This window comes from Lycium barbarum, chromosome 5, assembly GCF_019175385.1.
Source record: "Lycium barbarum isolate Lr01 chromosome 5, ASM1917538v2, whole genome shotgun sequence".
In the NCBI taxonomy this organism is placed as follows: Eukaryota; Viridiplantae; Streptophyta; class Magnoliopsida; order Solanales; family Solanaceae; genus Lycium; species Lycium barbarum.
In genome coordinates this window covers 125,725,362-125,738,926 of record NC_083341.1, presented here as the reverse complement: position 1 = coordinate 125,738,926, position 13,565 = coordinate 125,725,362, and the positions used below count along the sequence as shown (strand labels likewise).

Here is a 13,565-nt window from a genome sequence, read left to right as displayed (position 1 = left end):
GTTTTAAGCAAAAAAAAAAAAAAAAAAGTGCTTGATACGAAGTGGTTTAATGTTGCTCAAAATATTTCCTCAATGAAAGCTTTCCTCCTTCATAGACAATAAAAAACGATATTCAACAGCATGAATTGTCAAAATTAAGTATGGATATGAATGAAAATATAATCTGAAATTGTTGGAAAAATACTAAAGATAGCAATGGCTGAGTCAGGATTTTCACTAAGGAGATATATGATGAAATAAACACACCAATAAACCAAGGAAATATAGCATCTACTTTTTATTCATAAAAAATTAGACCTTGTATATATCGTATACTTTTCTGGCGAAGGGTGTTTAGATGATCCCTTGGTGCCCTGAATGAAAGTGTTAGATAATTTGTAATATATAGAGGTCTTAAATTGAACAAAACATCTGTTCGTGAAAGACATGGCTACACTGAAAAGTCATGTCTCAAATCATAGCATATATATATATATAAAAGCAGGCAAAAGGCCCGCCTACGTGGCGCCCTAAAATCACAGGAATCCTATTTATCTTTTTTTTTTTTGCAATTTCTTCTGAAAAAACACAAAATCCCTGCAAACAAAAATACGCGCTCCCACAAAACTTTTGAGAAAAGCCGCAACAAATGATACATGGGTCTCTTGCAGTTGAAAGTTGTTTGATCCTTCAATCTGAGGCGTCTACCTTAGGCCAAATATCTCTCCGATCCTTGGAAAAACACTTACCGAATATGCTCACCATAACCGCTGCATACTCTTGGCCTCTGTGAGGAATTTATCCTCTGCCCTAATTTCACTTACAGTTTTTATTGAATTCCTTTGAGTTCTACTTTGGAACTTCAGAAAAATGATGATACAACACGACAATTTCCTTATTGCGATATTAATTTGTTTTCTCAAATCGCCCTGTCAAAAGCAAATCTGCCTCACATGCTCAACTTCGGAACAACACCTATGACAATCATGGGAATTTCCTGGTTCAGTATTCTAATTCTATCAATTCAATGATTTGTACGTTTATCTTTTATAGTTTCTCAAACTGCCTTTCTTAGTTATCCATCCCGTTTCAAATTTTAGTCCATGCCATAACCTTGACCTATTAAGTATTAGAGAAGTGAAGAAAGATTTGTAGGTTTTCAAAGTTTTTTTTTTTTTCCTTTGGAAATATGGAATAGTATTAGTTCTTCTACATTTGTTCTCCAAAGCAACATTCTATTATTGTTTATAGAAGTCTGTTTCATTTAGAACAATTGTGCATCCGATAAGGATTTAACCAAATCTTACAAGGGTTCTCTCGTATATGTTGAAGCACTCTATACTTTGAGTTCGTTCATCTAAATGCTTACACATAGTTAAAAAAATAACATTGAATCACGAAGAGGACAGAGAGAAAGAGAGTATGTGCACACGCGTGTTTATGAAAATTGCAAGATTTGACTATCATGGGAATTTTTATCCTGTTAAAAGAGAATCTGCCTCAACTCCTCAATTTCGGTACAACTTACGACAATCATGAGAATTTTCTGGTTCAGTATTTTATCAGTTAATTGATTTGTATGTTTATCTTTGTATTATCTGAATTTCCGACTTATCAAATCTTTCGTTACAGTGTGATTTACTTGGAGGTGGACATGGAAGGCATTTAAAGGTTGCTGCATACTCTGTTAGTATCTTATCAGTGTAAACATGTGCTCCTTTTTTTCCCTTTTCCTCAATGCTTTTGGCATTTTGCTCTTACCCTTCTTGGTAATGCCCTTGTAGTTTCATTTGGCACTTCCTGGTTACTATATTAGTAGCTTACAACAGGTTGATCTTAGGCATCAGACCCAGCCATCACTTGCTCCAAGATTTCGGGAGCTGAAGTTTTTGTCAAGCTTTATTCTTTAATGATTTGTAATCATTTGGCTATTGGTGATGATAATGTATGGCATTCCAAATTCCCAACCTTGAGGGATGCAATATCTCCTGATGAAATTAGTAAGTAATCAAGCCTGCAAGTAATTCTGTACTATCTCCCCTTTTGACATTAGGTAATCCTACCATATGTGCTATGTATAGATGTGGCTGAAACACGTCCAGCTAAAGGTTATTAGATGTAACTTCTAGCTCTTGCTTTCACATGCTAATTTTGCTGTAGAATGTGTTTTGTAAGCTGGGAAAAGACAAGGATAAAACTACAGAGGAACAGACATGAGAGTTACCAAGTGATAAAAACTAGAGAGAAATATTAACTTAGGTATCGATTATAAAAAGAATTTATTTTAACAAGAAATTTCATTTTCGTTATTTCTTATATTTCCTCTCTTTAATTACATCCGGATGCTTTTCTTAGTGGACTTCTCTTCTTGGCCTGCTTCCTCATTCTATTTCCTCTTCCTGTCTTAGGGTGATAGGACACGTCCTTTGAGGAATATGCTTTTGACTATATACATTTAGATCCATTAATGGTGGCGTATATGTCGAAAAGAATTAAAAGCCATTATTATGATGTAAGATACATATCTTCTCAGGAAGGCACTTCCTCAAAGCAAGTTTGATCACCAGTAAGCACAATCAACATATTCATTATTTAAGTCGTTGTCATGCTAATGAGAATGTTGCATGTTATTTGAATACCAAGTTTTCGCTCATTTAGTCCTAATATTTTCCTCCAGAGAGTGAAGGATGAAGGGCTAAAAGGAGTTTACAGCATTACGATGGGATACATTGACTACGTCAAAATTAGTTGTTACTCCAACAAAATACTATGCTTCATTTATTTGATTCTGTGAGAAGAGACTTTCAACTTCTTCCTTTACGGAGATCATTTGTATACGCTCTATCAGAAGTGGTTTGTTAAGTTTAGCTCATAAACTAACTTATTTACATATTGCAGAATTTATGCTTGAATTACAATAACAAGAACATACGCCGTGTAATCCCACAAAGTGGGATCTGGGGAGGTTAAAGTATACGCAGACCGTACCTCATAGACTCCTTTTTCAAGGTTGAATGATGGTCAAATTTCTTCATTTCTTTTTTCCCCTACATTCTTTAGGTATCTTTCTGTTGAAAGCTGTGATGCAAGCAAAATAAGGTTTGTCACAAAACCTTATATCTTTATGTTGAAAGCTGTCCATTTCTACTTTGTATCTTATATGTGTTTGTCTCCTTCTTTCTTTTTTTTTGGGGGGGGGGATCCGTAAAAGTTTAATCATTTTTTTTAGCAGATTAACGTTTGCACTTACTGCCAGGAGCACTCAATTCTGGGATGAAGATTTCCATCGGTCAGAACTCAAAAAACGTGTTAAGTATAATGTAACTCTTTGTTCATAGACGTTGTAATTAAATTTGCTCATACATATTCTAGATACAGCCAGACCTCTCTATAACGGCACCCGCATATAACAACACCTCTCTATAACAACTAAGATTTTTTGGAACCGATTTTTTTATGTTATATTTTACTTCTCTATAACAGCATTTCACCTATAACATCAACAACCAACTTTATAGCAGTACGCTCTTTGTAAAATTATCTCCCATATAACAGCTATCTTCTTTTTTTGGTAATATAATAATTAACCATCTTTATAAAATAGAATATCTATGATTACCAATAATAAGAGTAGAAATTTTGACTAAGTATTTGATCATTTAATACACTATTTATGACAAAAAACATCATATGAGTATATATATATTTTCATCATTAAACGATTTTCCTCCTTTATACAAAGTGTGATTAAGCTTAAAATTTGACAATTAAAAATAAAAATTAGATTTTATGCATCTTTTTTGCCTATAACAGCGAAGTATTATTTAAATGTCAATGCTATTATATGTATATTACAACTGAAAAATTTCGAACCCAACCATGCTATTACAGGGAGGTTAGACTATATATACTAATAGCAATTTCACTATTTACCTTGACAATACAATTCTTCCAACTTTATTTCTATCAATATCTTCATACATTGAAGCTCATCTTAAAAGTTCATCTCAACAAAAGAGTGAAATCGCGAGAAGTCTCCTTCAGTTTAAAATAGTATTTTGGTGAAGTGATGGTTGTAGATGCTGAGCCGCAGACAAGTTGCAACATAGGATTCTCCCCCAGAAATATTTGGGTGTGTTCTTCGATTGTTACATATATATCATAATAAGTAGATGTACTTCAGCCTATATTGAAATCTGGCAAATTATATTTTCTCTTTACTCTTACGCCTGGTGGTTTCTGCGTTTTCTTCTTTTGCCTTTTGGTTATTAGAGTTATATCGAAGAATGTGGTAAAACGTTGTACGTGGTGCATTTAAACTTTCGGACATGGGAGTACTCTTAGTTTTAGTATGTTTAGTCTAATTTTGGAAGGAAAACACATTTTTACTATATTTAAAGGGCCGACTTCAAATAAATGGAGCATAGGAATAGAATGGAAACAAAGAAAAATGAAAGAAACAAAATAACTGGATGCAACAAGAACCAAATATAGTACTTTGAAACAAGGAGAAAGAAATTATAGTCTTTTATCTTTCCCTTCCCATTTTGAAATAGGACATGGTGTAGACTGTAAAGAACGGGAAGGTAAAATTTTATGTGTATGTGATATCTAATTTCCTAGATTTTTGCATTAAAATATCCCCTAAATTTCTCCTAATACGTCTATTCGTATTGTTCTATTTCCTTATTAATAGGTGGCATTCATAACTGAAACACCACCACTTTATTCCTGAAACGCTCAATTTCCTTTCCTTTTTAATTTCGTTCTATTTCCCTTCTTCTCAGTTTTGTTTCCTCCCACGCATATGCATTACCCAGAAACTGAGGTAGGCTCTTTCTTTCTTTCTTCCTTTCGTTTTGCCGGAGAATCATAGGCAAAGCAGAGAGAGGGATTACCAAAAGAACTCCCATAATCTATCTGTTGCCTCATTCTGGCCATTTCTGGGCTAATCTAACAAAAGGGAATACACAAGACTTGAAGGGTCTTTTCGCCCAATTCTTCTCTTGAGGCTCAGATCTGTGATAAAATCAGGCAAAGAGACAAGCAACCGCCATGGCTGCGGACACAGATTGGACTTTTGCGAGTCTTAAGTTGAGTGATGTAATTCATATATAATCCACTATATATTTTATCCTAAAGTACTAACATGGGTTAGTTTAAACTACATGGCGGTCGCGAGTCTCAAGTTGACGGACTGTTTGCTACTCTTTGTGTATTCTCTGGCTGAAACCTTCTTCCTTATCGAATTATTGGGAATTTTCAAGTTCCACTATACTGGCAGATGCGGAGCCAAAGTTGTATGTAAGAGAGATTGGCTTTGGGAGCAAGAAGGTAAATCGTTCTACGCATATTATAGCTTTGTTTTATTCTGTTGTAATGGTGTTCCAATGAAAAAATTACCTTTTTTGGTTGTTCTTATAAGATTGCAGTGAATCAGAGTCCGAAGAGGCTGAAATTGCAGTAGACCGTCAGCCTATCTTCATAAACTTGGTTCGCATTGATAGGTAATGTTGTGTAGAAACAATTATGAACAATTGTGGCTAGCTTATCTAATGCGTTGATGCACTCTGTTTATTTGAAATTTCAAGGGTATGTAGCAACTGAAATGGTTCTTGGTTTTTTAATTACGGTGGTGAAAAAAATGTGTGCATAGCGAGCACAATATTTTTATAAAATCATTTAGGATCGCAGGGGATAGATGTAACGAACGTCCAGAATCTGTGTTTCGACGCCAATTCCTATCGGACAAGACAAAGGATGGCCGACGATACAATATACCTACAGCTTTGGAAGTTTTGGGATTAATAATTGGTCATCATACTGATGAAAACTTCCAGTAAGATGTTATTTTAGAACATCGGAAAAATGGACTCCAAAGAATCACGGACTTGCACTCAAGTTTCATTTCTATGACTTACCCATTTATACACCCTTATGGAGGAGATGGATATAGGCTTGGAATTCTCTTGGCAAATGTAATCAACTAAAGTTACATGAAATTTATCGATGAGACAATTCTACTGCTTGAGGATGCAACAAAAATGAGGGCCACACTCTTTTAAAGGCCGATAGACTATTGCAGCAGTACATAGTGTATGGTTACGTGACAATGGACGAAGAAATAATTCGTTATTTTCATAAGAATAAAAGCTCAGGGCTGATCTTTTTCTGAAATGATGGATGCTATTATCTGAGGTGATTCTGATTGTTCAATAGTACGAAAAACTATTATATTGCCTTCGTCATACACCGAGAGACCTTGATATAGAGCACAAGATTATGAAGATGCAATACCAATTTGTAGGTGGGCTGAATATCCTGATTTATATAAATCACAAGATTATAATTCATTGAACTCAAGGGCTCTCAAGTGTAACAACAACTAATCAGAATAAAAACTTTTGTAACGTCATCTTATACGATTACGCGGGTTTCAACACACTGGCCAACAACACAGACAAATTTTCAAGTAGCAGGTCTAAAATGCAAGTGTCTGAAATGTAACAAGAAATAAGAAAAATAAAATTGAATGTTACGTTTCAAAAGAGGTTATTCACAACCGCGCGAAGCGCGGATTAATTATCTAGTTCTATAAATATAAGGACACTCTTGAAGTAGCATATATAAACTTATGTAGGTATAACACCGGCTTTGTTGTATCCGGAAGGAAATTGCTTGTATTTTTCCCAATTTGTAGACGGGCAATATCTCTTTAAGGACAGGGTCAGCTCAATGCCAAACCCACTAAAGCAATGGCTTTGGGCCCCCAAATTTTTGGGGCCCCATTTTTTATTAAGTTTTTAATTTGTTTAAAAAATTATTGTGGCTTATAATACTTTTATGTAGTTTCTAAATATGTAAATTTTTTTCAAAAACTTAAAGATTATATGTCTGAATTCACGATAAAAATAAGGAAGTTTGACAAGAGAGTGGAGGGTATACGGATACCGGTAGCAGTATAGGCAGTATATGTTTGTAGGATGTTTTTGGACAAATTTGTGGTCGTCCAATGACGCTATCATGTTACGCCACTTTGTGGAGACAAGGGAAGCTATTGCTGTTTGTTTCAGAGTAAGAGAACAGAGGATTTGCTGGAGGATATCATCCGGTAATACAGAAAATAAATCATCAATGGAGGTCATGAATTTGTGCGTATGACAAACTGTTTTGAGTTTTCTTTGATGTTTGTAGGGTTAGACCGTATATATATAAGGATCAACGACTAAAACCTTTTCTTTTTTTCTCGTTATATAAAAGCAAGTAGCTCTTACCTCAGAACAACATTTTCCACAATTATCTCTCTGGGCATAGTTTGGGCAAAGCCTAAATCTGATTTTTTTAGTATTTTGTTGTTTGGATTTTCGGATTATGAACTGAATTTTAGTTTTAACTTCAAAAAGTTTCAGGTTTTGGGTTGGATTTTGGATCTAGGACTTTGTATTTTCGGATATTTATACCTTATATTTGTCCCTACGTATTAGATATAATACCATGTACATCATACTAAGTCCAAGACCCTACTAAATCAATAAATATACCATATTAGGCTAATAAATAGTGCAAACCGAGATGCATTCATTCTGACCGTATATTTCATTGTCATTTGTAGGGGCGTCTCAATGGATTAGGGGTCTAAAGCTAAATCTTAGTTTGAGGCCTTAAAATTATATTTGGAATTTATTTTTTAGCCTTATAGATGCAAAGATTCTAATTAATATTTTGTTATAATCGACTTCTTATAATATTTTATTTTAAAGAATATATTGAATAGAATATTATCTTCTAAATTATACAATTTCTTTTGGAACTTTTCGTTCTAAATTGAGTCTAAAACATCAATATGGAGCTAATTAGAACAAAGCAGGTACAAAACCCGTTGTAAAGTGAAAATCAGTTCAATTTGAAAAGTGAATATGAGTAATGAAACATGAACACTGTAGGGAATTCTTCAAAGCTTGATGTGTGTCAGAGACACTGTCCTTAAGAATATTCACCCGGTATAGGAGTGTATCCCACGGGATTCAACAAGCTCTTCTAGTATAAAACTAGGTGACAAAATTTAACAAAGATTTACTTTTATATTAAATCCAGCACAGTAGCATGGAAGAAAGAATTTGTATTAATGTGTTTCTCTAATACTTCAACATCACAAGAGGAAAATATGTGTTCGTCTCTTCTGCCTTTGTCTCTTCTGCCTCCAAAAGGGAAAGGACTTGAGTAATTATGGATAAAGAAAAACCTCTACCTCTCGTATGGGCGGGCACCAACGGTTATAGGCAAGTTAATGGCATTAAAGATGATTAGAAAAGGCTAATAATGAGGCAGCAATTTAATGAAAATAAGGAAAATTAAAAAGACTAATCATGGATCAAGAATATGTTACCATCGGAGGCTAAAACGTTAGTACTATATCAAAGAATAATTAATATAGGAAAGATGAATTTGGATATTTCCTGTTGAGATACCATATTTATTTATTTTTCAACAGGTTCACCTCAGCTGAAACTCGACAACACCTCGAACAAGATCAAACAGGTCCACGATGATGCTAGTAGATGGATTTGCACAGATCAATGAGTGATAAGCTAAAAGCGCAGTAAGATCAACGTGTTGCACCCTTAAGAGAGTGTCATCTTGCACGGATAAGATTTTATTTTTCCAGGCTAGTACGAGTATGTACATGTTACATTGTTGTTTTCTTGACTTGCCCGAAACTCCATTTTAAAGGACAAATACCAATCCCAGATATTAGTTCATAACACACAGATGAGATATCAATTAAAAAGAAATTACTAACTTTAGATTTCAGATATTGAAGATGGACTAAATCGTCCTGATCCCGAGAAAAGGTATAAGAAAACATAAAAATATTCATTTCTAACTCATAATGTACCGATATATATTAATAACAAGCGATAAAACATAAAACTCGGCTAAAATTGATCTGGCTTGCAACTTGAAGGCCTAAACCACCACCAACATATGTGCATTTGAGGAGGTAGATAGAAGTCAGAAGTCCTCTTGATTCATTTAGACCTCCATTACATGTACAACTTATTAATCACTTAACCTATAAGAAAATATGGCCCAACTTCTTGGGTTTTATGTAAGAATTAGCAAGTTGTATATTGAAATTTTTAATTCAAAAGAATTGTTGTTAAACAGAAATAAGAAAAGAATAAGTATGTGTTCTGAGGCAATTACCATTGAAATTCCAAGCTAATTTGATGAACACCTTGTGTTTCGAGCATCTTAAAACCTTTCAAGAAATAGCGCCAACACATGTAACTATTATTACTTTTATTACACTTGCCGTGTTCCATTTCCCAGACATTCAGTTCATCCAGTAGGACCGACAAATTCATAAGTACAGTGCAAGAGGGAAAAAGAAGAGAGAAGTGAATATTGAAAAATATTAAGGTGAACAATGGAATCATAACATTGCAGAATATGTACCTGTATAAACTTAGACTTAATTAGGTCCGCTGAAATCACTGTTACTATCATGATCCGCGGACGGAAGTAACTAAAGAATTCATCAATTAAGAATTCATATCTTGATAGCAATGAAAAGAATATCACCAAATTTATGTGCTTGATACAAAGTGGACGTATGTTGCTTCCAAGATTGCCGAAAAATCTTAGCTCCTTCGTAGACAATGCAAAATCATATATATTTAACACGAATTATCAAACCTGAAAGGAAATTGAATTTTTAATTTAGCTATTAATTGATCATTTAGCCATGTTCATACCTCTGATTCAGTTTGCGTTAGTTTCCAAGGACAAGGTTAGAATAAGCGCATAGATCAAGTTTCTCTGTTGCGTTAGTTGCCAAGGACATGATTTAAGACACGGGAATGCTGAGGAAATAGCTGGAGGGAATCCGACGGGAATGTATTCAGAATCTATTTCCAGGACTTGTAGGTTAGAATAAGTGCATAGATCAAGTTTCTCTGTTGCTGCTGGTGATGAAATAAACAAGTGAAACTCCTGCAAATTTCGAGCTTTTATTTCTATTGTCCCAAATCTGCTACCATTCACCTGAACCTTTTTAAGTTAATTTATATCAGGCTGCATAAAGTTGTAGGAGATATAGCAACAGAATCAAAATATATCTCTTTCAAAGTAGACAACTCCTTAATATCACCAAAGTCTTGCTCCTTAAATTTGCAACCTTTTAAATGCAGAACGGTTAACAATCTTGAATTTAAAATTTCTTGGGACAAATCGAAGAAATTATTCCTATGATTGAAAAAATAGAGCTCGGTGAAACTTTTGTCCGCCGCAAGTTTTCCCACACGTTTTGTATACAAATGTTTTCGTACAAAATTGATATCATCAAATGACGATATAATCCGATGCCACTTTGTGGAAACTGGGGAGGCTATTGCTCTCTGTTTCATTGTTAGAGAACAAAGGATTTTGTGAAGGATTTCCTCTGGAAAAATAGAAAATATTCCATCAACGGAGGCCATTGAAAAAACTCCTCTCCAACTAATTCCTTTATTTAGAAAAATGCAAATCCAGTAGTAGTATAAATGTGAATGATAGATTTACTATAAGAAAAGTGTTGTAGAAGGAAAAGAATAATTTGTAGAAGGAAAAGAATAATTCTACATTCCTATTGTAGTTTGACTTCTTCTCCTAAAACTTAGCACATTTTCTTTTAAAATAAATAGGACATTAACTTACCTCAATTATATCACATCTTTTAGAATGCATATTATAAAACTATCATTCTTTTAGAACGAAATAAGAAAATTAAATTGGATTTTGGCATAATGTTTCAATTGGGTTGCTGGAACATATTTTACTTTAATCTTTATGACAAAAAAAATAATTCAAATGCTTATGAGCTTACAACATGACTTGTTTTAGTTTTTTAAGTAATGTCTCCTAAGGTCCATACCTTCGATGATATGCAATAAAAGAATCAATGATTTTTAATTTCAGTACTTCTTAATGAGAAATAAACTGTAACTTGGTCAAGATAATTGTCTTAATTAATGCTATTAAATAAAAAATTTAATGGGTACTCCAAAAACTTACAATTCATTGCTGTGGACATGAGGAAGACTGACATTATTGACCGAGAACAAGGAAAACCGGATTGACATTGCGTCGTGGTAATAGGACACGAAACTTGGATTAGGCCTCACATATATCTTGCACGCAAAGGGGACAAATTGATTAGTTTTGCCTTTCAAGCTCATTTCTCATATGTGCAGGCCACTTTCTTTTACTAGCTCTACAAGTACAATAAAGGAATTCGATATAAAGAGGAAAAAAGAGTTCTACCAAATCAATAATGTACTTTTATCTTTCACATAACACAAGGAAGTAAGAAAGAAAAGGAACTACTAAAAATCTTTGACTTTGCATTACCACCCACTAAAATGCCAACACCCCCTTTCCCTTCCACCTATGATATCAAGATTTGAGTCTTAGCAGGTTTGTCCGGATTAATATACATATCATTTTCTTAATGGAACTTATTGTTTTTCAATGGTTTACGAAAATGAAATAATCTGAAACTCGCTAAGAGTACTACTCATACAAATAAACGGTGATATAGTTATCAAAATTTGGTAAATACTTACCTGCACGTTGTATTTATATCAAACTAAACATTTAACCTTAGCAATACGAAATTAAAGTGACAATACATATTACGTAGCCATAGACTAGTTAAGTGATAGATTATATGAAAGACACATGTCTTGTATTCACTGCTTTAATGTAAATATCTGTGTAGATAAAAATCAATCAAAATTTTGACTAAGTTAATTCTTAAGAAATTATAGTATTAATATTCATCCTCAGGCAGTAAACAAATAAAAGAAGAATGTAATAAACATAAAGAGGCATAAAAATGCTCACGACCGATGAATCAAGCAAATCTTCCAGGGAAAAGAGAGACAATATTGATAAAAGATTACTTAGCCATTTTATTTAAACATCAGTTTTCATGTGAAAACACAAAAGAATATGACATTAGTTAGTGTCAGAAGAAACAATATAATCTGCTTATAAACTGTTCAAATAAAGCCTTTGGTCATATTGTGACCTCTGTAGCCGAGGGGCTTCTCTAATGGAGGGGTTTGAAAAAGCATGAAGAGGATTCGTAAGTATACATGTAAAAGGGAACTACTAGATTAGAATCAAAACAGGGATCTACTGAAGTGAGAAAAATATTCATACTGTTAACAAGCTGTATATTGTAAGCTTTAATATCAATTGTGTCGTCAAAACAAAAACTTAAAAAAAAAAAAAAAAAAAAAATCAGATGTGTGTTATGAAGCAATTACCATTGGAACTCCAAGCTAATTTGATTAGCGTCTTGTCTTGTAGTTGATTCGAGGATCTTAAAACCTTTCAAGAAATACTGCCAGCACATGTAATTACTATATTTTTAGCGCTTGCCACATTCCAATTCCCTTTCCCAGTTTTTCAGTTCATCTAATAGGATCTAGATACATATGTTATAACGGAAAATTGGGGAAAGAAAATTGAAGATAAGAAAATATTAAGGTGAAGAATGAAGTCATAACATTGCGGAATACCTGTATAAAGTTATACGTTAGTAGTGCATCTGAATTCACTCTCACAAGTAAGGTCCACGGATGGAAGTAGCTAAAAAATTCATCAATCAAAGACTCATATCTTGGTAAGAGCAAAAAGTGTACTTCCAAATTTATGTGCTTGATACAAAGTGGTCCAGTGTTGCTTCGAAGATTTCTAGAATGAGTTATTGCTTCCTTCATACACAATGAAAGTAATATTCAACACAACTTGTCAAAACTTGAAAGGAAATTGAATGGAAAAATTGTTTACTCTAAAATTGTTGGAGAAATACTAAAGATGGAAGTACTAAAGTTTAGGATGTGAAAATTCAAATATGAATGTGCTATCATTACAACAAATTTTTGTTGTTACCTATGTGCAAATAGCAAAGTGACATCAACTCTAAAGAAGAAGACCACTCCTGAACCTTCTAATATACACTCGAATACGAGTTTCAAAGAACTCTTCAATCAACTGTTTTTGTAGACATTAATTTAGAGCAATAGAAAAGGGACATGGAAGCAGAGTGAATTATAAAAACTCAAGCGATGAAGTAACAGAAACTCAGGGTGTGTTGGGTAGGGAGAAAATGTTTTCAAATTTTTCCATATTTGGTTCGTCAAATTGTTCTTGAAATTATTTTCTTTAAGAAAACATGTCCTTAAAGATGAGGAAAATAACCTCCCTAATAGAAGTGACATTCCAAGTTCATTGTCTCCTCCTAACCCACCGAACGCCCCTCGGGTCAGCCCTTGACCATCCCAACCCCCGTCACCCCGAACCCTCACTCCTCACCTCATAGTATTTTGCTAGATTACATATAAATGCTCTTGAAATAATATTTTTTTGCTTATTTACCAAACACTAGAAAATAAGTAAGGAACCCACTTGTTTTCCAAGAAAACATTTTTCATGGAAAACATTTTCCTTCGTACCAAACACACCCTCAAAGTAATTTGTAAATATATTGATGTGACCTTCTAACAAAAGTTGTTACTCCCTCCGGTCCATATTAA

At 33.7% G+C, this 13,565-nt stretch overlaps 1 long non-coding RNA gene across 2 annotated transcripts; it reads left to right on the top strand.

Moving 5' to 3' along the window:
- The first annotated feature begins 582 nt into the window (after positions 1-582).
- On the top strand, positions 583-5,726 carry LOC132641425 (uncharacterized). 2 transcript variants are annotated; one of them, XR_009582839.1, is made up of 4 exons: positions 583-979; positions 1,612-1,979; positions 2,388-2,545; positions 2,657-5,726. It is a non-coding gene; the product is annotated as an uncharacterized LOC132641425 (long non-coding RNA). The 2 variants fall into 2 exon arrangements; XR_009582838.1 differs by having other exon boundaries at positions 583-1,979.
- Positions 5,727-13,565: the final 7,839 nt, after the last annotated feature.